A 25,743-nucleotide genomic window follows, 5' to 3' on the forward strand; every position below is an offset into this window, starting at 1 on the left:
AGAACCAATTGTTTGAGAGCGGCGTTCTCCGCTTTCAGATTCTGTACTTCGGTTGATAGTTCCTGCATACTACGCATCAAGTCCTGCACGGCAGCCTCCATGTCGATATCGCTTTCGATTGGGTGGCGTCTCAAACTGTCAAGGAGTTCCCCCCTTCTCACCTGAATCCCTTCTTTACCGGTGTTCTTGGAGGCTGCCTTCTTTCGGATGGATCGGGTTTTGAAGAAGGCGGCCCGTGTCTCTGCCGAATCCAGAATGCGTTCAGTTTTCCAGGAGGTCGAATCCAGGAATCCACGAGGCAGGTAAGTTCGCTAGAACTAGAATCCAGGAGGATAGAGAAAGGGAGGGAGTTCGAGGAAGGGATAGCGGAGTAGAAAGAAGAAGAACCGCGAGCTACGGAGCACACGTCTGGTCGCTAATCGCTATAGCATTGAGACGCGCGGAGCCGCGGAAAGCGTGGTCTAGAAACAGAGAAGGTTATGTCCAACGCATGGAGCGAGAAGGTAATGCGTTGGACGGCCATATTGAAGGTATTAGTTAGTTTAAGTCCATTGTGACAAGGACGATGAGGCCCAAAAGGGGCGCACCCTGCGATTCATGACAACATCCTAGGTATTTCACAGTGTGTTCTGCGTTTAGATGCTTCACTTCCATCCACCAAGTAAATCTGGCAGGCCTATTTCTTGGCCCCGTAGTACGACAAAGCTTGTACACAAAGTAAACAGATCATGAGAAAGTGCAATATAATCTATCCATTACTTGGAAGACTCCCTATGCCACGTAGCTACTGGTGGAATCTCACCCTCTACCCGGCCATTCAGAATATACAAATCCCAGGTAGAGCAGAAACTTCTCCACAAGGAGCCATATTCCCATAATCCCGCCAAACCAGGACCTGGGGGAAGAGCGCCCGTGAGAGGGGCCTTGAGGGGGAGTGCTGTCATGGCCACTGGGCAAGGACCACTAGTTCCATCGTACAAAGGGTCCAGGTGGACCCAGTCCTGGCACCTATGGCTCCAGGCTCATGAGAAAGTGTGGTCTGCACACTTTATTTCTGGTGCACGTGTTATTTCCTCTTCTGCAAGGCCCCCACGTGCATCCAGTTCGGGCGTGGCCATAGGAAAACATTGGGCTGCACGTGCAGCATCCTCTGGGAGTGGCAAGGTGGGCCACAAGGCTGAGCCACGGGGGCATGACTGGGCCAGACTATTCAAGCCTGCCCCGCCCGCATGCAAGTGCTTCACGTTAGTCTGCTTATAGCAGCGTAACGCTCACCGCCACCTGAACCACTCATACCTGATTTCAGCAATACCATTGCTTGAAGCGCAGCTTACCTGACTCCAGCAATATCATCTTCAGCGCGCATCTTACCTGATTACAGCAATACCATCGCCGGTGCGTATCTTACCTGATTCCAGCAATACCATCGCCCGAGCACATCTTAACTGACTCCCGCAATCCCATCGCCTGCAGCGCATCTTACCTGATTGCAGCAGTCATCGCAGTCTGAGCGCATCCTCACCTGTTCTGGGCATCTAAGCTATGCGGGAGCTCTTCTTGTCCAGCATCCTCACAAATCCATCCATCCAACAACCACCCGCAGGCCATCGGATAGCTGCCCCTCGTCAGACATTGCCAGGCCATCCCTGCAGGAGAAAATGACAAACAAGGTTAGAAACAACATAAAGACTTTATGCTAAGTTTACCCGCAGCACAATTCTCGTGCTTGATCTTAGAACCAAACTTACCTTCTACTTGAGACATCATACACTCCTCTGGCCCCCCTTTTGGACTCGCTTCCAATACCGCGACTCTGCTGGGCCCTTCACCACCTATTGGGGAGAAGGAAAGACATTACTAGGGTTACGAACAATAATCACAGAAAAAGGACATTGCAAAAGGATATGACAATAATCATTGTTGAGAAACACTTACCTTAGAAGTGGATCAGCCACAGCCGGTCTGGGCTACCACGCACTTGGACCAGTGAAGGAACTAGGTCCATTAAAGGCGCCCTTGCAGATGAGAAGCAGGATGGAGAGCTCATCCTCATAAGTGAACAGGTGAGACTATATGGGTAAACGGATGCTCACCTCATTCTGGTGAGGGTCAGAGGGAAATCACAGTCCGACCACAGCATTCTCACGGCCTCTCGTATTCTCTCAGGGCAGTGCCAGCAACCAGTACAGCCCACACCACAGGAGCAGTGGTAGAAGCCTGATCCAAAGGAGCCAAGTCCAGGGAGGGCTCCAACCGTGCCCCAACGTCCCCGCAGAGGAGACCAGGTGAGCATAACATGTGACTGATAGAATCACTAAAGCTAAGTTACTGATACCTGATGGCAGGGGCACAATATCTGCCCCTAGAGCTGGAGCAGCCCCCTTGCTTGTAGGCAAAGTACATTTGTTTTTTTTAGGTCTATTAAAAATCGTGTTTCTTTGTTACTGTTAGGGTGTTGTTCATCTCTGGAGCTTCCATCGCCTCTTCTTCTGTAGTATGAATATGTCTCAAGAATTTGCATGCATTCAGACGATTTTTCCCTTTTTTCCTGGACTTCTCCCCCATTCCTCCCCCCACCACTTCCGGAGGTCATGATCTGGTTTGTCATTGCTGTAGTTGCAGTACTTAGGGTCTCTCCCGTACCACTCTCCCTTTCTACTGTCTTTGCAGCAGTAGTAGCACTATTGCAACCCTCTTACCCAGATTGCAATAGAATGGCCAAGGTTGCTGCACTTGTGCTAGGAACTAAGGCAGTAGAAATCGAAGTCACAGGTTCCAAGGCAACCTATGATCATTGAAATTGATATAAAATATTATTTCCACTGTTAAAGCGTTGATTATATAACCTCCTCAATCTTTGTGCCTAGTTCACTCAACATCAAGGTGTGGGCTCGCTCTTCATCCGTGATGTTTTCATATAGGTCAACAAAGGCCCTCAAAACAGAGTTAAAAGCAGGAGATAGAGGTGGATGTTAAATAAACTTTTTATTCCATCTCTCTTAAAGTATGCTGTATTGGCTTGGCTCTGAGGAAGGTGAAGTAGATGTAATGCTGTCGTTAGATGGTAATTCTGTTAGGAGGGTCGGTGTACCAGACTGCAGGTCACCTTTGATGGGCGACAGTGAGCCATCCAACAAATGGTCTGAATGAGTTAGGTCCAAATTAAAAACACCTGAGGCCATGCGTGACAGTAATCCCTCAGTTGCATCTAGTATACTTTGGTCATTCAGACCTGCCTCTAAAGTGGCCGTTAAAATATGTGAACAGGTCTGATGTTGGTGCTAGTTCCAGATCTTGGAAACAAATTTGTATTTTATGGCCGTCGATCAGGATCATATGGTCTAAATGTTTACGTTTCTATGTCGTTTCTGCTGATATAGGTCTGTCATGTGGAGAGCCACCTTTCACATTAACCAGTTCTTCTGTGCATCCTGCCTATTTAGCCATATCCATCTCCCGATTACAGGATGTACCCAACTCCTGAGGGGCTGGATCCACCACTAGCACCTCCTCTAGAGTCATTGGAGTTCGATCAGGGTCTGCTGTCTGGTCCTCCCATACTGTGTTCGACGTATTAGACTTGCTTGACTTTTTAGTGAGTATATGGATTTACTCATCATAAGGGTAAGTCTTGCTGTGTGTTTGTGGTATAAAACACATGAATTAAAAGGTGGCGGTATCACTAAAATCCAACAGTGTAACGTTTTGTACTTATGTGTCTAGACCACGTAGACCAAAGTAGACCACTCTTGGCGCTGCTCTCCAGGGGGCTGGGGGGTATTTTAACTCAGGGTGACCTAGGAAAAGTGATAAACAATGGTTGCTGCTGGGGAGCCCGGATCACATACGTAATGATTGGGCGAAGGTGGAGAAGATAATCAACACTTTCAAAGTTAGCATGTCCGATTTAATCAATGTACTGATGGGGCTTTGCAGCCTAATATGACAGGCGAAACCGCAGGTTCTACACCTTAAGTCAATCTGGTGTCAGTAAGGCACCTAAAGTGCACAGAGACACACAGAAGTGCTCACATAGGTGCCAGGGGCGGGGTTCTGACACCACCAGCCGCGTGTCACTATGCTGGAACCGTGGCACGGCTCTCTTCAGTGCACATCTCCATGCTGTACGACTGCAAGCTGGGGAACAGCCAGGTTCATGTCAGGCTTCTCCAGTGGTGCTTCTGGAGCAGTGGTGCTTCGCCAAGCAAGCAATAAACGAGTACTTCACCAAATGCTGAATGCTGTGTCCACTCTCAATAGACTAGAGGAAGGAACCCACCTCTTGAGTGATGGTATGTTTTTATGGGAAAGGGGCAGTTATATGTGCCTATGTGTTGAGAGTACAGTGGAGGGTTATGGACAGTCTTATACTATTTCTCTGCTTCGTTTGAACACAACGGTGGTGCTACACCATTCAGAGTGCAACCAGTGCAACTACCTCCCTCCCCCAGAATGGTTTTAGGTCCTGCATTCGACCCACACTGTTACAAGTGCTATCCCACTGTATTGTATGCAGTACTGTTAGGCAAGATTTTATGCAGTACCCTTTGGGTGCACTACAACAACCCTGACCTCCTGGCAATAGGAACCCAACCTTTGGTATAAGTCTTTACTACACAGGTTGGTAGCGTGTTGAGCAGCCAGGCTTATCTCGAGAGGGATCAATGTGAGTTGTAGGGGAGTTACACAGAGATTCACAGTGGCAAGTATTCAAATAAACACTTACACAGAAGGTTTCTTGAATAAACAATTATTAATTTATTTATCAGTCAGTTAGATTAAGCCTTCTTCAGACGTGAGCAATACAAAAGCAACACACAAATACACTCCAAAACTACATACTCTTAGTTTCTAAATCAGTGAAGACTCTTTTAGTGACTTAAATAGCTAGGGTGCTGGGGACCTTACTATCTTAGTGTAGCATTTTGAACATTCTTAGGAATTGGTCAAAGGAAAAGGGTATTAGAACAAAAAAGAGATCACAAATATTCTTAAGCAGACAAATACTTTTCGATCCCCTAAGCAGAGTCATTCTGTATAACAAGTTAAGCCAAAGTCAATGGGCAAAAGTCTATATGAGCTGAAGCACTTCTGGTAGGTAAGTAGAAACGTCTTTGCACAATGTTTTAGAAGTCTTTGAAAAAATGAAGAATCAGTGAAGGGCCACAAGCTGTTTAGGCTTGTGAGAAGTAGAATTGCAAGCAACTCTACAATAAGAGGTAAGTTCTCTCAGACTTTACAGTACCTTTGGATTGAAGAATAAGTGCAACAGATGACTCCTGTTCCTGTGCAGCTCTGCAGATCTCACTGATCCTGGGTCTCAGTCACGGGGACAAGAGGGAGGACGTCTGGGGACTCCTGCATTGTAATGGGACGGTCACTGCTCGCAACCGGCAGTCTTCAAAGAAGTGGCACCTTGGTGTTTCAGCTCCTTGCGACTAATGCAAATAGCAACACTGCAGTTCCTGGCTGCCGAGATGGACTTTCCTTGCTTCTGGGGTCCCGCACTCTGTTGAGGGGGCTCAGGCTCGGTCAGTCCTGCTTCCTAGGAGTCCGGAGGATCTTCCTGGAGCTCTTGGCCAACTTAAAAGCAACACACACAATCCTCTCCCTGGCTATTCATTTTCCAGCAGCAACACAGTGGAAATTCAACCAGCTCTGAGAAGATGTCCAGGTGGTTTACTTTGGGGTTGAGTGGTCCCACCAACTCAAGGGGAGAAGTCGTCCTTGCAGGGGCTTCTCTGTTGATACGAATTTGGAGTTTCAACACAGCAGCAGGGCTTCACCGGGCAAACCAACGGTCCAGGAGTTGCACCAGGCGTCCTCTTCAAGTTCTTCTTCGGTTCCTTCGTCCAGTGGTCGACTCTGCCTTCCAAGCCAAAAGCCTCTCCTTTTATTCAGATTTCTCCCATTCATTCCAGCCTGGCTGTCAGTCCTTGCCGGACAGTCAGCCGGCCAATCACCAGAGAGTAAATTTGGGTCTCCTAGGAGACTAAGCAGAGGGAGTTTCGGGCACCTCCCTCAATTCCTGCCCCCACCAGACGGGATTCACTTGTGAATCTGCCAAAGGCAAAGTGACCAAAGGGGCCAAACCTTGTTTGGCATGCAGAGTAAATCTCAAGAAGGACCTTTCCACAAAGAAATGGTGAAAAAAGAAGACCGAGCCCATTTTGACAAAAATTGCACCCTTCGGTGCTTTACTGCAGCCGCGAACGCACATCACGGTAGTTAAAAATAAACTACTGCCACCAGCCATTCAGTGAGGAAATGGTAAAATGAAAAAGGTTACATGAGAAGCTAGACAAAGGGGATACTAAGTAACCCCTCCAGCACCCTATTGTAAGATAGTGTGTGCTGGGTCTAGAAAGTTACAAATGTAAGTAAAGTCAATTTCACTTTACTGTTCTGGGAAACAGTAGTTTATCCCAGAGAAGGTATTTAAACTTTGGGGACATCTGGAAGACTTCCCTGTGCCACTGCACTGAAGGTGCTGTGTGACACAATGTAAAAGATGATTCCTATGGCGTTTGTCAGGCTCCATAACCAAAAGAAACACATTGTTCAAAAATCACATTAAAATACATGAGAGAGTGGGAATAAAAGGTCTCACTTGCTCCTGGTTAAAACAATCAAGTCCTCAAAATCAAGCAAAGTTGCTGGGGGTCACTAAGGTGGAGGGAATTAGCACAAGTCTCCCTAACAGCTACTCCTTCCACAAAAGCTGCATCAGAATTTGCATTTGATTAGCAGCATTCTCTTCTTTTGCACTAGTTCATCATAACACAGTACCCCCATCACATGTCCATTCTCATAAGCTGAGGCCTCTATTTCCAGACTGAGCTGGCATGAAACTCATGCCAATGCCTGCAGAGTTTAGAAAAGGTCCCACATTGCCTCTTTTTATTTTGCCTGGCAAACATCCTTTGTCTAACTTCTCCTTGCTTTAGCATGCAGAATAACTGAAACGGTTCTATGTCATTTCATCGACAGTTGTGACTTTGATGTTTTTTACGAGTATTTTTTTCTGAAAAAACGGATTGAAATTGATTTATTTTTATTTTTGGGGGTTCTGCCCCCAAACTCCCATCCGCTATTGTTTTTGAACTATTCCTGACCCCCCCACCACTTATATACACTTTCCCAACCCCCCTCCTATATATTTCGATTAGTTTTTTCAGTAAAAAATACTCGTAAATAAACATTGAAATTACAACTGTCGATGAAAGAAGGCTATACCACTGAACATAGCTTTAATATTATTGCACAGGACTGTGCCTCTCCACCCTTGGTCAGAATATGTGGCTGCACCAATCACAGAATATCCCCCTGTGCATTCTTCTTCAAAGCTCAGATGAAATAATCTCTTCCAATCGAGAACTTACACAAAATTGCATACCTCGATCCTTGTGGAATAAACAATATAAAACTGCTGAAGAATGGTTCTGCTGAGGGGGGCAATGAATGTTGCCATGCACCCCTCAGCAACCCAGAAAAAGTCCTGGGGAAAATGAGGGTAACTGATCACAAGCTGCAATCCTATATACCCTCGGGCTACCACCCCGTGCTCAGCCTATCAAATCACATTACTGGGGAAATCTCTGTTTGACGCCCCGCCTTCCCCTACCACCGACACTCCCCAACCACCCCTTACTTATACATTCAAGGTTAGCAACACTCCCAAAGGTCTTGTTACCAGCGCCTCAACCTGCGTTCCTTAATGGGAAAGCTCTAATCTGGATGTTGACAGGACCCTTCCCTTGCCTTGCAGCACTCCCACTGGTTAGGGGGACGGACGAGCAGGCAGCAGACAGCAGGAAAACCACAGAATAAGAGATGAACATATCTTTGGTAGGCAGGGACATTTGCTTTTTCTATATATTGTAGAGCGATGCAATTAAGAGGTATATCCCTGTGTTGCATGTGGTGCCGGAAGAGTCAAGATTTCCCTACCTGACACTTCTATTTGTGCTCTGACCACATAGGGCATGATTTGCAGAATTCTCTGCGCTCTGAAAAGTTACTTTGCCCACTATTCAGCATGCAGAACTCCTTCTGTCGATTCATGGAATGGAGTTTGCGTGCATTTCTGGGACCTTGCGGGGACTCTGCACAGGTCCGTCACCTCTTTGTGTGCAGTCATGCACCATACGCGGGATGCCACGCAAAGTGTGGTTCGGGCCTACACAGAGAAATTAATAGGGTGTGGGACATGCCTATTCCCCATTTGCCTGGCAAAAAGAGGAAGAACGTGGGCGTGTTGAGGAATCTGTCACACAGTGAAATCACACGCCCAGTCAAGTGCAACCCAAACCGAATTCATGGAACCCAACACACAACTCCACATCGGGAAAAGTTAGACTCAAACATTGTGGACTCACCACCACAGGATAGGAGTTGCAGACCACTGTGCGCATAGGATCCAATGCGCAGAGGTAGGGTTGAAGTAGCAATTTAGGGGTGACAGTGCATAGTTGAGGTTGGCAGTTTAAGTTAGGGGTGCGCATATGCAGATTATCAGGGTGCAGCCATCATTTACAGGGATTCGCATGCAGATTCACGGGGGGCCGACTTGAGTTACGTGACGTGTAACACATTTTTCCAGGGGTGCAGTTAGGAGTTAAAGGGGACCGTCCGCAGTGGGATTGCAGGGGATGGCCAACAGTATGGACGGGGTGCATGATGGCGGGGATACGGACTGTGCAAAGGTTGCTATATGTGGTTGGATCTGCTTTGCGTGGGGGACTGTCATTAGCGTTCCGGCCGCTACTTGCAACTGGGTTTTTTGCTGTTGGAATTCCATGAATACGCAGAATGCGCAGAGTACTTTGGGGGCTCTATGCACTTTTTCTATGAATCCCCATAGCGTTTGAGTTCTATATCTCCTCTTTCATTAGCACCCAGCAGCATACCAATTAGCTCTCTGGGAGGAAGGCTGAAACTACTGATCATTGCCCATGTTTCACTCTTCTGGCGGGCCATCTCTCCCAGGCTTTTTGTAGTTCACTGTTGCCTCGATTGATCTGCCCGCACGGTCCACTCCCTCTAGCCCTCTTACACTCACGCTGTCCCTTCCCTCCTGTTTACTTTTTCAGATGATGCCCTCTTCCATTGACCCCACCACGCGGCATTGCCTCTGCGCCTCCCACCTCCACCTCTGGCCTTCCGCCATCAGCCATCGAAAGGGAAGATGGGCTCTGCTAGAAGCCCTGGCCCTCATTACTATTAGCTATTAGCACCATGGTTGGTGCCGGTATCATAACAAGTCCGCCAATGTTCAATGGGGAATTACCACCCGATTCCAAGGTTGGCGGGGCGGTAATTCCCCATTGAACATTGGCCCTTCCCCATTCCCATTTTTGCCCCATGGGCTCAATGGGACTGGGGAAGGCGCTAAGTACGGTACCGCAAATTGCGGTACCGTACTTAGCACCAAGGTCCCTTTGCAGGTCCCTACTTTAACGGCTGGTCTAGACCAGACTTTCAGATCGGGTCCCACAAAGGGACCTCATAGTAAGGCGCTAAGTGTTTAACGGCGCCGCAGGCTTTTACGGCGCCGTTAAACACTTAGCGCCAGGGTCCTAATGAGGGCCCCTGTCTTAGTTCTCCATAGCTATCATTTCGTTTGCTCACAAATTATGTGGCCCAGTTCTTGTTCATTTTTTTCATTGCCCTTAGCACCTTGGGCGTTAGCCCAGACTGCTAAAAGCAATAGTGTTCCATTCCATGGGTTGTACTGCATGGTAATAGCCTGGGCACACTTGTTAAAGACCTTAGGCCCACAGGGCCCTACTAAATCGGGTCCGGGCTTTTATCAACCAGTACATCCCATTGAGTGAGTGATTATTGCATACATAAAACACTCCACTCTAACAAACTCTGATTCTACTATCCGAACCACCGCCAGCATTCCAATTCCAAATGTGCTGCATGCTTTCAGTGGGCTGGCCTTCCTGGGCATAAAAGTGCTGATAGGCATGGCCGCTTCTCCATGTGTAGTCCTGTCTGGCCCAGCCAACAGCTTGGAGAAACCCTACCCACCCTCCCCTTTGCCATGGCCACATTATCATAAGGGAACAGTTAACTTTAATTAAATGATGCAAACAAAAAAATATTCCATTTATTCAATGTTGCGACATGAAAAACCTGTGGGTGGTTTGCTACCAGCAATCTCAGATGGTGGCCTGGGTATGACTCAGAAGGAAACTTCACGCCTGATTTATCTATAAATATGCATTGATTTGTTGATGACACATTGAAGTGGTTCCCTCCTACCTCTTGCCTGGGCGCAGCTTGCAATGGGCCCGCTCCGAAGACTTGATCGTTTTATTATAATGTGTATGTGTGCATTTAAAATGCACGGGCTAAACATTGCAGTGGTCTGTGTTTTGTTTCTAGTGCAAGGAATTTTAATTGTGCGTAGCTGTGTGCAAGGAAGTTTAATTGTGCATAACTGTGTGCAGACATGTTTTTCAAACTGGGCAAAGCTCAATAAACTCGTGATCACCAAGGGAGTCGGCCATTTTTGCAGTACAGTCACCTTTAGATATCTTGTTGCTTTACCATTTTAAAATCTAAAATACCAGCAAATAATATCCTCAACTGTCACATGTGAAACACATGTCCACACCCTAAAACAGAGGGAAAGAGCCTGAATGCGAACTCAGTAGACATGTGTCCATAATGGCATTGCTCTGATAATGCTTGCAAATATTTTGGACTTAATTCACAAAGCAGTGGAGCAAATAAAGGGACCCCCGTAGAGCACCTCCAATTTGCACCAGCTGCCTTACACTTGACTCACAGAGCCTAGACCTGGAGCAAATCTAGAGCTACCCAAAAAAAGTTCCGGAACATCATCTCCAGGCTGGTTGAGGTGTCTCCTGATTTGTTCCAATTTCAGGCTTTGTCAATCAGGTATAAGGTTGCAGTAGCAAATCTGAGATGCTGGCGGCCATCTCCTAATTTGCCACACTGCAAACATTTGTCTATCAAGACCATAGTGTTGCAGGTTTTGAATGCACCTATCCTCATGCACTTGCTGTGTAGGATTGTCACAAGGCCAATATAACTGTCGCTTTTTCTTGTTTTTCTTATTTTTAGTATTATATTCCATGCACCCCCCACCCTCCTTCTTGTCTTGTGCGTGGCCTGGAAACACTTGTGTATTGGCGCCATACAAATGTTGAATAAATAAATAAATAATGACAACTTCATTACTTCATAGTTGGGGTATTAATGGTTACATTTACTTGTTACACTTGTATCCCCATTATAGACAAAGACATTGGTGATAGAAAAATGTAGCCCAGCCATTTATCATGTCCATTTGCTTGCTTCTGCCCCAGATATTTCGTCAAATGTAATTGCTCTTGCTGGCAGTTCTGTGCATTTGCTAAAAGGGCAATGTTGTCAGACCGCACTCCAGTTCTAATTACTGCTATTGTCACGAGCCAGGACAAGCCAACTTAATGGAGGAGAATAGATGGATATTTTCTCCTAGAAGATGAGTTCTATTCATACAGAACAGAATTAGCCGACTTTTCCAAAGCCACCGTAGGCAATCTAGAACCTTACGACCTCCGAGAGATATTTACCAACTTGATCTTTGATGGACCTAAGAAAAGGAAATTCTTCATTGCTCCATCTGTGTTTCAAATAGGTTGTTGTCTGAAACAAAACACACAGTGCATCTATAAATACAGAGTAGTTACAAAATTAAGAAAAAATCTGAAGGCTTTCCAGTAGTTCTAGCAATAGGCTACTGGCAGGAGCTATGATTGGGTAGCTGCCACCTTCCCGGTCAATGAGCTAAAAGCAAACACCACAGACTTCCCCACCACAATGAATACCTCAGTCCGCCTAGAATAATTCAACAACTGCAAAGAAACTGGTGGATACTGCTGCCCCTCTAAAAACAGCCCCACTAAGACCAAACCATCCACACCTTGGTGCACCCTGAGCTTACCTTGAAGAAACTGCACTATCATAGCACTAGAGAAATGGTGGTGCAAAAACCATAACCCTGGAGATTTCACAAACTTCAAATCTTTCTGCAACAACTGTAGAATTCTGATCACTGAGGCCAAAGAAGCTTACTACTCCATCACCATTGTGGCAGACTCTAACAGGGGCAAAGCTCTTGTCAAAGAAGTAAAGCATTGTACCAAACCTTCACCTTACATCGAGGTGCCAGCAACTCAGCAAAAATGTGACACTATTAGCAAATTGTTAATTGAGAAAAAAAGAAAATCTGACAGATCGTCAAATTAGCCTTCTCCAGCATTAGCCCCTCCTTCACCCCAGCAAGCACAAATTCTCTCCTCTATCTCCCCGGACCTCCTAAAAACGCTCACCTACCTCAAATTTCCCTCCTAGTCTGACAGTGTCATCCAAGCATCCATCTTTAAACAACTGATAAACCTGGTTCTCAATGCATTGCTCAGCATCATTATTGCCTCTCTCACTGAAGGGTCCTTCCTGGACACCCCAAAGACTGGTCTTGTAATGTCCTGTTTTGAAATAAACGATCCTAGACCCAGAATACCAGACCAACTGCCGGCCCATTGCAAAACTCCTGTTTATCAGCAAAAACGTGGGAAAAGTCGTTGCTACACAATTAGTTGCCAAAATAAAACAACGCCTCCTGAAGGACTATCAGTTGGGGTTCTGTGGTAAGTGTAGCATTGAGGCACCCACCATCAAGGTGATGTTTAATAACTTCCAAATCATTAATACGGATGACTCGTCGTATTTATTTTATTTATTTTTATTTATTTATTTTACATTTTTAAAGCGCTCACACAGCCCGCGGGTCTCCTTGTCCTCTTTGACCTCTAGCTTGCATTTGACACCATCGACCACCTCATGCTCCTCTCCCTCCTTGCCGACAGGATGATATTTATATATACTTTCCCCTCTAGCTTGCATTCGACACCATCGACCACCTCATGCTCCTCTCCCTCCTTGCCGACAGGATGATATTTATATATACTTTCCTGAATTGGTTTACCTCCTACCTCTCGATAGACACCAAACCATCTAGATAAACATGTTACGTTCAAACCAACTCCCAGTCCCAAAGGCTCCATCCTCTCACCTATCCTTTTTAACCTTTACATGGAGCCTCTGGACAGACTCCTCAAAGATCCCAATATAGCCATCACCAATACGCACACAATACTCAGTTGCACATGAGAGTAAAAAGCCCACAGAACATCACAGTCATCTCTGTGATTACCTAGCCATCGTCCATTCCTGGATATCGACTGCCTATCTAAAAATGAATCCCTCCAAGACCAAATTCTTCCTTATCATTCCACACTAAATAACAACTCCTCAAACAATGGCATACTGATATGCACCTAGAAAGTTTTGATCTGCAACTCTCATATTCAGCATAATCATTTGGCTTCACCATTGACAGCAGCCCATCCTTCCATAAAAACATAGTCAAGAAGGCCCAAATGGCTTGGTTCAAAATCTCCACCCTTTGCAATATCAAACTCCTCATCCCGCCGCAGAGCCTCCGCACCGTAGTGCAAACCCTTGAGGTCTTGCACAATGATGGGGAAACACCCTCCTGACATTGTCTTTTTGTACTTCTAATGACGGTTCTCATTATGAGCTCCCAAACTGGTCCCGATCTTCCATCGTCAATGTCAGGATGACATGGGACATGTTATGTTTGAGTATTTGTTTCAGAGCTCTACAAAACACCTGCCCAATCGCAATGCTGTCCTCCAACAACTCGCATTGCACTCCTTGCATTACAATCACACACCCACTTGCACCTCAATGTACCTGTGCTCCACACATTCAGTCACATACATCTTTCATGCAATACACATTCAATATAGTCACAGCACAGGGGGAGGCCACCATTAAGGGAGGCCTGAGGATACCTTTGGTGGAACATTTGGGAACAATAGGTGTTAGGCCGGCATGTCTTTTGGCTTCAAGGCCGGGAGACTAGCTCAGGGGTATTGCTCTCGTGTTGGAACCAAGACATTGACAAGCAGCACGGTTCAGATGCCCTGGAGGCTGGAGTCTGGCATGAAGTGTTTTATAAAAAAACAATACATTTTTCGCTAGAGTGGGGTAAGGTCGAATAGGCAACAGCATTTAGAGGGGATGAGTATAAAGTTGACGTCTGCTAGCAAATACTGTAGGCAGATGAATTAATGGATGGAGAGTGGAAAGCGGTAAAACGGTAAAGGGTGGTAACGTACTGATGTAACGTGTGTGCCTCTGCTCCATAAAGCACAGTTGAACACGTATGAGAGTGGGGCCTTCATCCCCCACACTGGTGATGTCCTTGAGGGTATGCATGCCTCTTCGGGAGGCTTGAGTGTCCTGCTCGAGTGAGCGCACTCATCAACTCCGCCACCCACCAAAAGGAAAATTGAAAGGTGCCCTGGCAGACCCAGCTACAGGTGCACTGGATTACTGAGCTCCAGGGCTCCAGCCTGTGCTGGGTCTGGGAGGCCTGGGCACATACACTTGAGAGAGCTTTCTCTGTGGTGTATGCTCTGTGTGGGCGTTTCACATTAGTGCATGTTTCATAATGGGAAAAAACACACACTGACAACTGGGAGTACCGTCAGTTTATTTCAAACCTTTTTGTAATTAACTAGACTTTCAATTATTGTGCTTTATTTTTTTGGATAACATGTTTTACAGGAATTATGATCACGAAAAACACTAATAGTGCAATTATGGAAGCATTAACATACATGATCGCATTAACATACATGAAGGGCCCAACTGTAGAATTGCTACACAAATGATCAAAAGGTGGTCTGCAAAACCTGGATATTCCTTTTGCAAGGACTGTCTTTCACTGATCACTGATCATTCGATTCAGCTCCATGCAGGCCTATCACAGATTCCAGCAGCAGACAGCCATAGGATGCCAGAAATACCAATACATTCCATTTCCTCACTCATCTATCACCTATGCTCACACATGATGCACCCTCTCGCCTCTACCTCAAATACCAGCTGATCTCAAATAATCTATTTACTGTGCTTATTCTCTGCCAACATAACCATGGCTCTTCAACCCATTTGCCAGCTGGTGCCTTCATATCTGAGTTCTGGGCTTAATAAGAATGGGTGGGATAGGGTGAGGGGGTTAGTGTGGTTGGGGAGTGCTGGGGGAGTTATGGTGGTTTAGGGATTGTAGGTCACCCTGTAGAGCATGGGTGGTTGGGGATGTTGCGGTAATTTAAGGTGGGTTGCTGAAGCTGGAGTAAGGTAACAGGGAGTTGCTAGGATGACCTTAGTTGCTGGAGTTACCTAAAGTGGGTAGGTTGCCATTTCTGGACTGAGCTATGGTTTCTATGTGAGCTTGAGTTTGCTGGGGTGAGCCTGGTTGGGCGGACGGAGTCACTGATGAGATGAATTTGAATGGGTAGAGGAGCTGTTGCTTGGGTGGGTGCAGGGTTTCCGGGCGAGCTAGGCTGGGTGGGCGGATTGTTGCAGGAGTAACCTGGGCTATGTGGGTGATGCTCGAGTGATTTTTATAATAACGAACATTGAGAACTCCACAATAAACTAGTCACAACTGTCAATGTGGTGTGGCACAAGTATTTCCCTGAATTCGTGTGAGTCAACACACTTTTGAGTGAGGGAAACGGTGAGTTCAGTTGGTTCTATCACAAATATGTTTTTAATAATGGGTTGAAATCCAGATTTCATTAACAATCGGAAAATAAAATCGTGCACAATTGTGGGTTGGATGCATTTTGCAATTGAAATGTCTAAAGGTGAGATGGTCATTCCCTGCTCCCTCAATTACATTCCTTGATTCAACCTATTATATATTATTATATGGCAGGTTTGCCTACTCACCCTTTTCCCATCCCTTAGCCCAACCACAATAATGTGTTGGGATGGTTTCATGCCCACTGGAGAAGCGACTATTCTATAGGGCATGCCTGGAATACAAATACCCAGAGGAATCCCTATGTAGTGTCTTTATATAACAGTGTCCTGCATCCTTTTGCTCTCCAGATCTTCTGCATTATTGTTGTAGTCCAAAACATCTGGAGAACCAAAGGTTGTAGATATCATGAAGCGCTCACTGACCGGTGCTTTCTATATCTAGGAAGAGCTGGTAATGATGAGCATAAAAGAAATCCTATATGCGATACGGTCCCTATATGGCAACAGGCGACTGTGTGAAAAAAGTGAAAACCTCTGCGAAATGGAGAAAAAACCCTTGGAGCGACGAGTAAGTGATATCCGCTGTTCAAACTGAGCAGCAAGGTAGAAGTCGCCAGGTAGAATGATACGCAGCGGTGTCCAGCGGGCTGGGGTCAGCAGGGGGGCTTGAGCTGAGAGTGGATTTGCAGAAAGGATAGGCAAAGCGTCAATGTCGGGAAACAGAGGGAAGCCAAGGCGAGGATCGCCGCAAGGACAGAAGGCAAATCACAGCATCGGGAAGCAATGGGAAAGATTGCCGCAAAGAATGAAGGCAAAGGACAGCAGCGGAAACTGTAGACAAGAATCGCTGATGGAAACAGGAGGCAGGGAAAGTCAGAGATACAGCAAACGAGCGTTCTGCTAAGAAGTAGCAAGGCGCATCTTACCTTCTCGAAAGCAGTTTCACAGTGTCCCGTGACATCCCCTGACATCTGGAAAGGATTGCACTTTAGAGGGATCCATCATGGTCCCTTTCCTAGATAGGATATACCCTAGGTATATCATCCAGATGTCCAATAACCAAATGGAGAAGCAGGTCAGAATAGACGTGGTCCATGAAGTGCTGGAAGACAGCTGGGGCATTAGAGAGAACGACTCCGAATCCAAAGAACTCTTCGCCATTTTCAACGAACTCACCACACCGGCCACCAAATCACAAGACATTGTTAAAGACCAAATCTGGTGCAATTCCATACAATCTGCCTTGTTAAATAAAATTGAACTCCTACAAACAAAAATTAAGGAGCACCACAAAAACCTATCACTGCACCTCAAATCTCACACCACCACGAGCCACATGCCCACCCCTAGCTCGGGAACCACATCCACCAAAGCCCCCACTACCCCGTTCAAATTCAGGGAAGTCACAGAACACGAAGTTATTGAGATAATGAACAAGATCAAACCATCCAATTGTAAAGGAGACCCCTGCCCCGCCAGCCTGATCAAAGACTGCACTGAAACACTCGCCCCTTTCCTTAAATCATTCATCAATGCCTCTTTCAAAGCCAACACTGTCCCTGACAGTCTAAAAGAAGCCTGGGTGCGCCCGCTTCTAAAAAAAACCACCCTCGACCCTGAAGTAGCTACCAACTACAGGCCCATCACCACTGTGCCTTTCCTGCTCAAGATTCTGGATAAAATGGCCTACACACAAATCCAGGATTATCTCGAAACCAACCATATCCTAGGAAAAAGACAGTCAGGCTTCCGACCAGGTCACGGAACAGAGTCAGCCCTACTTGATCTGAAAATACAGCTTGCAGACACTATGGATAAAGGCAAACCGGCACTCCTTCTCCTACTGGATCTATCTGCCGCCTTTGACCTTGTCAACCACGATATCCTAGGCATGCACCTAAAAAATGAAGCACACTTCTCCCCGGAAGCCATTGCATGGGTTGCCTCATTCCTAAATGGCAGACTCATGAAAGTCTTCTCAGACACTGCCTCGGCAACCCCTACCACCATCCACTGCGGCGTCCCACAAGGCTCCTGCACCGCCCCCACTCTCTACAATATATTCACCCTTCCTCTCTTCAAGGACCTCGACTGTCGTAACATAGCGTACACCAACTACGCAGACGATACGCAGGTACTACTCCCTCTAACTGGGACCTACGAAGAAGATGCTACTGCATTAACCAAAATCTACACAGCCATCCAAACCTGGATGGCGGCCAACGGCCTCTGCCTAAACGGGGACAAAACCGAAATCCTCATAGTAGGGACCAATGAAATTCTCAACAAACTCCCCCCCCAATACAAATCCTTCAACATTGACAACTCCACCATCTCAGTCTCCAAGTCTGTTAAAACCTTAGGCGTTCACCTAGATGCCTCACTATCTATGTCTCGCCAAGTCAACGCCATTGCCTCTTCCTCAGCACTTACCACCAAGATGATAAATGCTGTCAAGCCGTTTCTCTCCGCCAAAAACTGCCTGTCCATCGCCAGAGCCACTATAGGTACAAAACTAGACTACTGCAATGCACTGTTCCTAGGCACCTCCGCCCACAACCTAAAAAAACTCCAAATCACGCAAAACAATGCGCTCCGGGCAGCACTGTCCATTCCAAAAAGAGAACACATCTCGCAAGCAAGGAGAGATGCCCACTGGCTACCTGTGAAGGAACGCATACTGTTCAAAGCCATGACCATCACACACAGATGCCTATCCCTGGATGCCCCACCCTATCTCGCAGAAAGAATCACACCGAAAGCCTCCATCAGACCCACCAGAGCTCACCGCACCAACATGATTGATGTCCCCACGTTTCAAAGATCCAGGGCGGGAGGAACCAGCTTCCAACACCTCGCACCAAAAAACTGGAACTCCCTACCTACCTCACTAAGGAACGAAAAATCATACCATACCTTCCGTAAAAACCTCAAAACCCTCCTATTCCGCTAAAGTCTGCCACATTCACTCTCATGCTTGCATTGTATCCACAGCATAGCATAACCTTTAAGCTCAATGTTTATTACCAATGTGAAATGTACTATGTAACTCGGTTACATCTGTAAACACATTCCTATGCTTGTGTTCATGACTAAGTCTGCTGTAACAGCGCCACGATGCCCCAGGGCAGTTCTGTGCGCTTTATAAATGCAAATAAATAAATAAACGACGGGCATTACCCGATACTCATAAGGCCCGAATGCAGAACGGAAGGCTGTCTTCCATTCCTCCACTTCATGGATGCGACTCAGATGATATACTCCTAAGATCCACAATACAGCTACCTGAACTGCTTCGAAAATGCCAGAAATGAGCGGCATAGGTTATTTATCTGGGACAGTGATTTTATAGTTCTGTGGGTTGATTTGGGCAGCATCTTGTAGGAAGCACTCTACAATGATTACAGAGGTGCTTCCATCTGCCCATAAAGACCTGGAGGGACACCGGATTCTGAGAGTAGGCCCCTGCTGTACACCATGTGCATACATGCGAAAGCCGACCAGACAAAAAACAGGTTTCTCTATTGTGCATGTTTCGAAAGGAATGCACAATGGCATATGAATAACTGATTTTTAAAACTCAGTTGACCATAGGAAAATGTATATTGCCTACACTTGCCAATCTTCAACTGATACCAATGAGGATCCATGTGTGGGCGCATTCTCATAGTGAGCTTGAGCTAGAGTGCTAGAGAGCAGCTTCTCTTCTCTGAGTTTGCACAAAACAATTCAGGGCCTGCTGGAGAGGGGCCAGGCCTCATTTCAGCCTTCAACGACACACGCTGGGCAATTTCCAGCTCCCATTGGATGAGCGGGTGAGCCTAGCCGCATGGGACAGCAGACATGTTGCAATGCTGTACTCACTGCACATCACCTTCTATTGCTGTGGAACCTGGAATCCACACCTATTGCATAGCAGTGAGATAATGTATTCTATGTGATTGTGACAGATTTGACTAAACAATTATGGCAGACACGACTTCAAAAAAAAGTCACAAACATTGTTACTCAATTTGAAGCGACTTGAAAACAAAATAGCTTCAAAAATAACGGTAGCTTCAATATAGGATATTTTCTTAATTATGTGGCGGTAAAGGTGACATCCCATTCTGAATAACTGCAAGTTAGCTGCCTTATGAGAGAAACGCTCTCATTGGGGTAGGGTGGAAGAGTCTTCATTCCAACACGGCCTCTCTATTTCCTGCAACCAATTAACACCAGCATTCAGTGTGCCGCTCTTCATATCCATCTCTCCCTCTATCTACGAACTCATTCCTTTACCATAGGTGTCAAGTTGTGATACCTATGAGTCAAAGATGAAATGGTCCTATTTTATTAACAAGTACTGTATAATTGCTGGAGAAAAAGCATTGATTTATATCTAACTTTCATAACAAAACGACAATGAAAATGACACTTTTGTCAGATATTTATTTACAGTCCAGTTGTGTATTGCTGTACAGTTGTGCTTCCTTGCTCTGTTTATAGCAGCGCCATGTTTGTTTTTGAAGCTGCTCTGCAGGCCTCTGGGATCTCTTAGCCGCACTGCCCTGACTTTGTAAACTACGCTTGATCAGATGATAGATACCGAGCTTCGTCACACGTGCTCGCTTGAATTCCGTGATTATTCGTACACACGCTCCAGGCAAGCTCCTGAACACGAGGACCCAAAGGAATCCCTGTGATGTGGCATCTGCAGTTTCTCAACATTTCGGCTGCAGGAAGAGTTGTATAGCGGCCTATTCTCTCCTCGTGCAAACACTGCGGTAATGACAATGCCAACCGCAAAATGCTCACACACGAGATGTTTATTTTCATGCCGTCCAGCTGCCTTTATTAAAAAAAAAGAATGTCAAAATGTAAGACTATATAGCAGAGCCGCCTATTGTTTGGAAATCCGCATTGACATAAATGAATTCCAGGCTCAAGAGGCATGGAGAAATGTCTGAATGTAAAGAAAATGAGAAATGATTCTCCTATAATGTAATTTAGGGGTTCTGGCGATGGGTAAATGAACAAAAAATGCCACCAGACATTAAGTGTATCATGAAGCACATGTTACGCATGGTTTATAGTTAATATTTCGAATAAATTATTTTGAATGCAAAAATGTCGAAAACATTGTCTACATTTTTTTTTCCGAATGTTTCCTTATTTTTTACATTTTTTTTTAATGGGGGGTTCCCCTCGAAACCCCTGGTTTTTTTTACACTTTATTTTTCTTACCAAAACCCCCCAAAAAACGTATTAAATAAAAAAAATAACATTCGATTTTTTTTTTCGACGTAATGTTTTCAACATTTTTGCATTCGAAAAAAATGCCAACGACATACTGAATGGACACCATTACACATTATGGTGATAATGCTGTCCTCGGCGGGCCGTATTGGATGGCTATGGACTGCTAGCCAAAGGTAATGACGTATTTATTGAAAGCCGTATATCGTGGGGGTGCCATCAATTTCAAGAATCATGGAAAATGAATCATGGGTATAATATAATTCCCACGAGTTACAGTTTTTATTTGAACAAAACACCACTGATATTTATAGGTACACATGTATGTAGCAGCTATTTAATGCTTAAATATGCATTCATATTTAGCCCACATGAGAAAGCGTGGGGTTACTCAATACATTATTATTACTGTTTGAACACCCTTTTGTTTGTTCTGTTTATGTCATGTTATGTTGGATCAGGATCCCTTTTCTGGGTGACTTTTCCACAGCATAAAATTCAGTGGTAATGATTCCCAATGTGGAGCATCAAACACTTTTCTCCCTTTCCTCCTCCTTCTCGGATAATCTCCCTTCGGTCTTCATTGCATGGGAACCAGGCCCTGGTGATGTTTATTTTTTTTTTGTAAATCACCCGGGTCTTGAAAACCTTTAACGCAAAAAGGTGACCCAAAGCAAAGTAACCCCATCCCGGGCTCTTCTCCTATTAGTCACTTGTGTTACGTGACTGTTAAAGGTTGTCTGTCAAAGAGCCAGGGGTGAAGAGAAATGCAAAAGGGCAACTGAGGTGAGATAAGGACACACACAGGAAAGGAGACAACACAACCATACTCCTACACCTTCTCAACAGGCCTCCTGGCCCTTGTCCACCTTCGAGGAGGACATCTCTCTTTTACTTACAACTAATACCACACCAGGTTCACAAATTATTATCATGGGCGATTTTAATTTGGGACTCAATGACCCGAATGACACTAATGCCACCTCTATTAATGACACTATCACTCACTCGGGCCTAACACAACATATCAACAAGCCCACACATACAAAAGGGAGATCCTTGGATTGGTTAGCTGACGCCAATTGTAACCTATCCCTGACTGACATTACTCCTTGTGCATGGACAGACCATCATCTCATCATCTTCTCGCTACCTAAAAATGCACCCAAAACGGCACTGCCTACCAGGACACCACAAATAACATCTAGGAATAATCGCAATATACCCACAAAAAACATCAGACCTCTCCTAATGCCCATTACCAAGGATAACTTCCCCGCACAGCATACCAACCCAACTGCCCTTGTAGATCTTTACAACAACACTATGGAAGCCCTCAACCAGATAGCTCCTCTCAAACTAAGAAAGGCCAAACCAACTGCCCATACGAATAAATGGTTCTCAGCAGAACTAAAGGCCCTCCGCAACATTAAAAGAGCTGCAGAAACTAACTGGAGAAAAGCCCCTTCACTCTCATCTAAAGAAAAAATGTCTCATCGGCAACCTCCACCTATAAAACTGCTATCCTAAACGCTAAAAAAGAGATTTACAACCTGAGAATACACAATGCCAAATCTGGCAGGAAAGAGTTATTCTCCATTCTAAGAAAGCTCAAATCACCAATGCCATCCACAGAGGACTGCAACAAAGACAAAGTCTGGTGCAATAATATCCAACTAGCGCTATCAAATAAAATAGCCCTCCTACAAGCTAAAATAGAGTCTAAAAAAGCTAGCCTTGCCTCTAAGACTACCTCAGCAGCAAAAACAGCCTTAACCACTCCCGACTGCCCTCTTTTCCATTCCTCTCCAGTCACTGAGGACGAAGTAGTAAAGATAACTGCCAGCCTTAAACTTTCCAACTTCAAAGGTGACCTGTGCCCTGCCTCAGTCATCAAGGATGGAGCCAAAGATCTAGCCCCTATCATTACTTCACTGATCAATTTCTCGTTCGAGAATTCAGCTGTTCCAAACAACCTCAAAGAAGCTTAGGTCCTTCCCCTCCTTAAAAAACCCAATCTAGACCCTAACATTCCCACAAACTATAGACCCATCACGACTGTCCCTTTTCTCCTCAAAATACTAGACAGAGTGGCATACCTCCAAATACAGCAACATTTGGAAGACAATAACCTCCTAGGCTTGTGACAATCCGGCTTTAGACCCAGGCACGGGACCGAAACTGCCCTCCTGGATCTAAAAATCTAAATGGACGAAGCCAAAGACAAGTGCAATCTGGCCATATTGCTCCTGTTGCATCTATCCGCGGCCTTCGACCTAGTTGACCACCAAATCCTCACGCAACCCCTCTCTTCGGCTGCCGCATTCTCACAGAATGCCACCAATTGGATTCAGTCCTTCTTGTCTGATAGGTCGACCAGGGTCTTCGCTCCCTTGGCTGCTGCTGACCCTGTCCCAATCCAATGTGGCGTACCGCAAGGTTCCTGTATTTCACCCCGGCTTCACAACATCTTCACTAAGCTCCTTTTTGACTGTCTTGAAGATCTGGGTGCCGCCTACACTAATTACGCAGATGACACTAAGGTCCTCACCACACTCACTGGGTGCTATGAGAGAATTGTTGCAAAACTCAACGAAATCTATCTCGAAATTCAAGCACGGATGGCCAACCACAGCCTCTGCTTAAACGATGACAAGACGGAATTGCTCATCGTAGGCTCTCAGGCCCCCCTTAACAAACTGCACACTAGGTACCAATCATTCACCATTGATGGCAACATCATAAAAGTCTCTAAAGAGGTCAAAACAGTAGGTGTGTACCTTTACTCCACCCTATCGCTCAAAAAACAAATAAAGGCCACCATCTCATCTACTACCTATATCAACAAACTCATTAATGCCTGTAGGCCATTCTTATCTACCACGAGCTGCCTCAACTTATCCAGGGCTCTGATATTATCCAGACTAGACTATTGTAATACACTCTTCCCTGGCACTACTACAAAAAATCTGAATAGACTCCAGATTCTACAAAACAATGCCCTGAGATGCGCACTCAACGTTCCGTGCAAGGCCCATATCTCCTCCACCAGCAAGGAAGTCCACTGGCTCCCCATCCGGGACAGAATTAAATTAAGATCGCTTGTCATCACACACAAATGCCTTTCAATGACCGCCCCACGCTACTTGTCTGACAAATTCTCCAGACATAGTACATCCAGACCCACCAGAACACTGTATTTGCACCAACTGAACATCCCCAAATGCAATCTAAAAACAGCAGGAGGGTCTAGTTTCCCTGTACTCGCAGCGAAATGCTGTCACACACTCCCCTTGACAATGAAATCTGAAGATTCCTTCTGGCCCTTCAGAGCCATGGTCAAATCCTGCCTCACTGTTCAATGAAATGATACCTGCATGCTCACCTAAAATGCATCATTCTACTTCTATCCTGCACTTTGTTACTTAGCCTATACCTGAATAGGACCACTCTGTAACCCGGTCCTTACGTTACCCATTGTACCTGCCTTCATGCCACCCACTGTATTCACCTATGTGCTACTAACTGTATGTACCTTATGCACCCATCATGTGCAACTTTTATGTAACTATGCTGTTCCCAAGATTAATGCGCCCAGCTACCTTAGGGTTTGGCCGCGCTTTATAAATAAAATAAACTAAACAACGATATGTTGTTATATTGGTGCCTCGTATAGCACCCACTAGAGGAAGTGTAACAAAAGAAGTGGTGGAACTGTGACTCCAAGAGGAATGGGGCATGGACAAGAGCATGGAGCGGGGCATGTGGCCATTTATATTTTTCTTTTATATTCAGCCCTCATATGGGACGTTGTATTGTTGTGCAAAATGTCTTCACTCTTTCTTTGCATGCTCCCTTGCTCACTATCGTTAGTCCAAGAATCAAAGGTTCTTTTTCAGGCAGCACAGATACATAACCCTCTCCTTGCACTTTGCCTGATTAGTACCCGGCGAGGGGGCTGTGCAGGCTTCCCAGCCAATGGGGAGGCTCATAATGTCAGCATTACCACATGGTAATCCCACTACCTTGAGCCACCTCATGGCTGGCGGCCACCATCTCCACTCCCTGGGGAATCAGGTAAGTCTTCTCCCACCCCCACCCCTCTCACCCACATACAGAATTCCCTTCCCGCCTTCCCACCCCACTTGCCTTCTTTTTTGTCCATTTCGAGAGCGGATGTGCTGAGCATACTCCAGTCCCCAGCGTGTCAGCTCCCGATCTGCAACAGGCCGTCATGGAAAGGAACAAGGCACTACGCATAGTCCCTTCCCCTTTTCCCTGCCGCCCATTTTGTTTGTTAACTTTTTCCCCATGTTTTCTCAATGCCCGCCATGGAAAGGGAAAACAGACTTTGTTTTCCCTTCCCCGGCAGGCATTTTTGTTTTACACTTTTTCTTTCTGTTCCGAAATGTGAGAGTGTTTCGGAACACAAAAAAATTCCTTTAGTGCCCCGGTCTAACAGGCCGGTGTAAAGGGGGACCCTGTGCATCCCCTCAAACCCTCTGACATCTCTGGACTCTGGCACTGGAGACAAGAACACAGGAAGTTCACTGTCATCTTTAATACAGGTTCAAAAGACACTGAAGGAAAAATTGTTAACCACGATGCACACCTTATTCACATTTGTATTCAGGTATATCTGATTTGGACTCAAGGCAATTAATTTGAGGTGAATGTAATTAGAGATGCAGGGGAGAAGTACTCAGCCTTGGTATCTAGGCTGGACAAATATAAATAGGACAAATGGTTTCCTATTTAAGGAAAACCACGTCCCCTTCAGTGGAAGTGGGTGGAGAGTTTCCAGCTACAGCAACTCAGCATTACCTGTAGATTTTACCG

This window comes from Ambystoma mexicanum, chromosome 7q (genome assembly GCF_040938575.1).
Source record: "Ambystoma mexicanum isolate Mex_15411 chromosome 7q, UKY_AmexF1_1, whole genome shotgun sequence".
In the NCBI taxonomy this organism is placed as follows: domain Eukaryota; kingdom Metazoa; phylum Chordata; class Amphibia; order Caudata; family Ambystomatidae; genus Ambystoma; species Ambystoma mexicanum.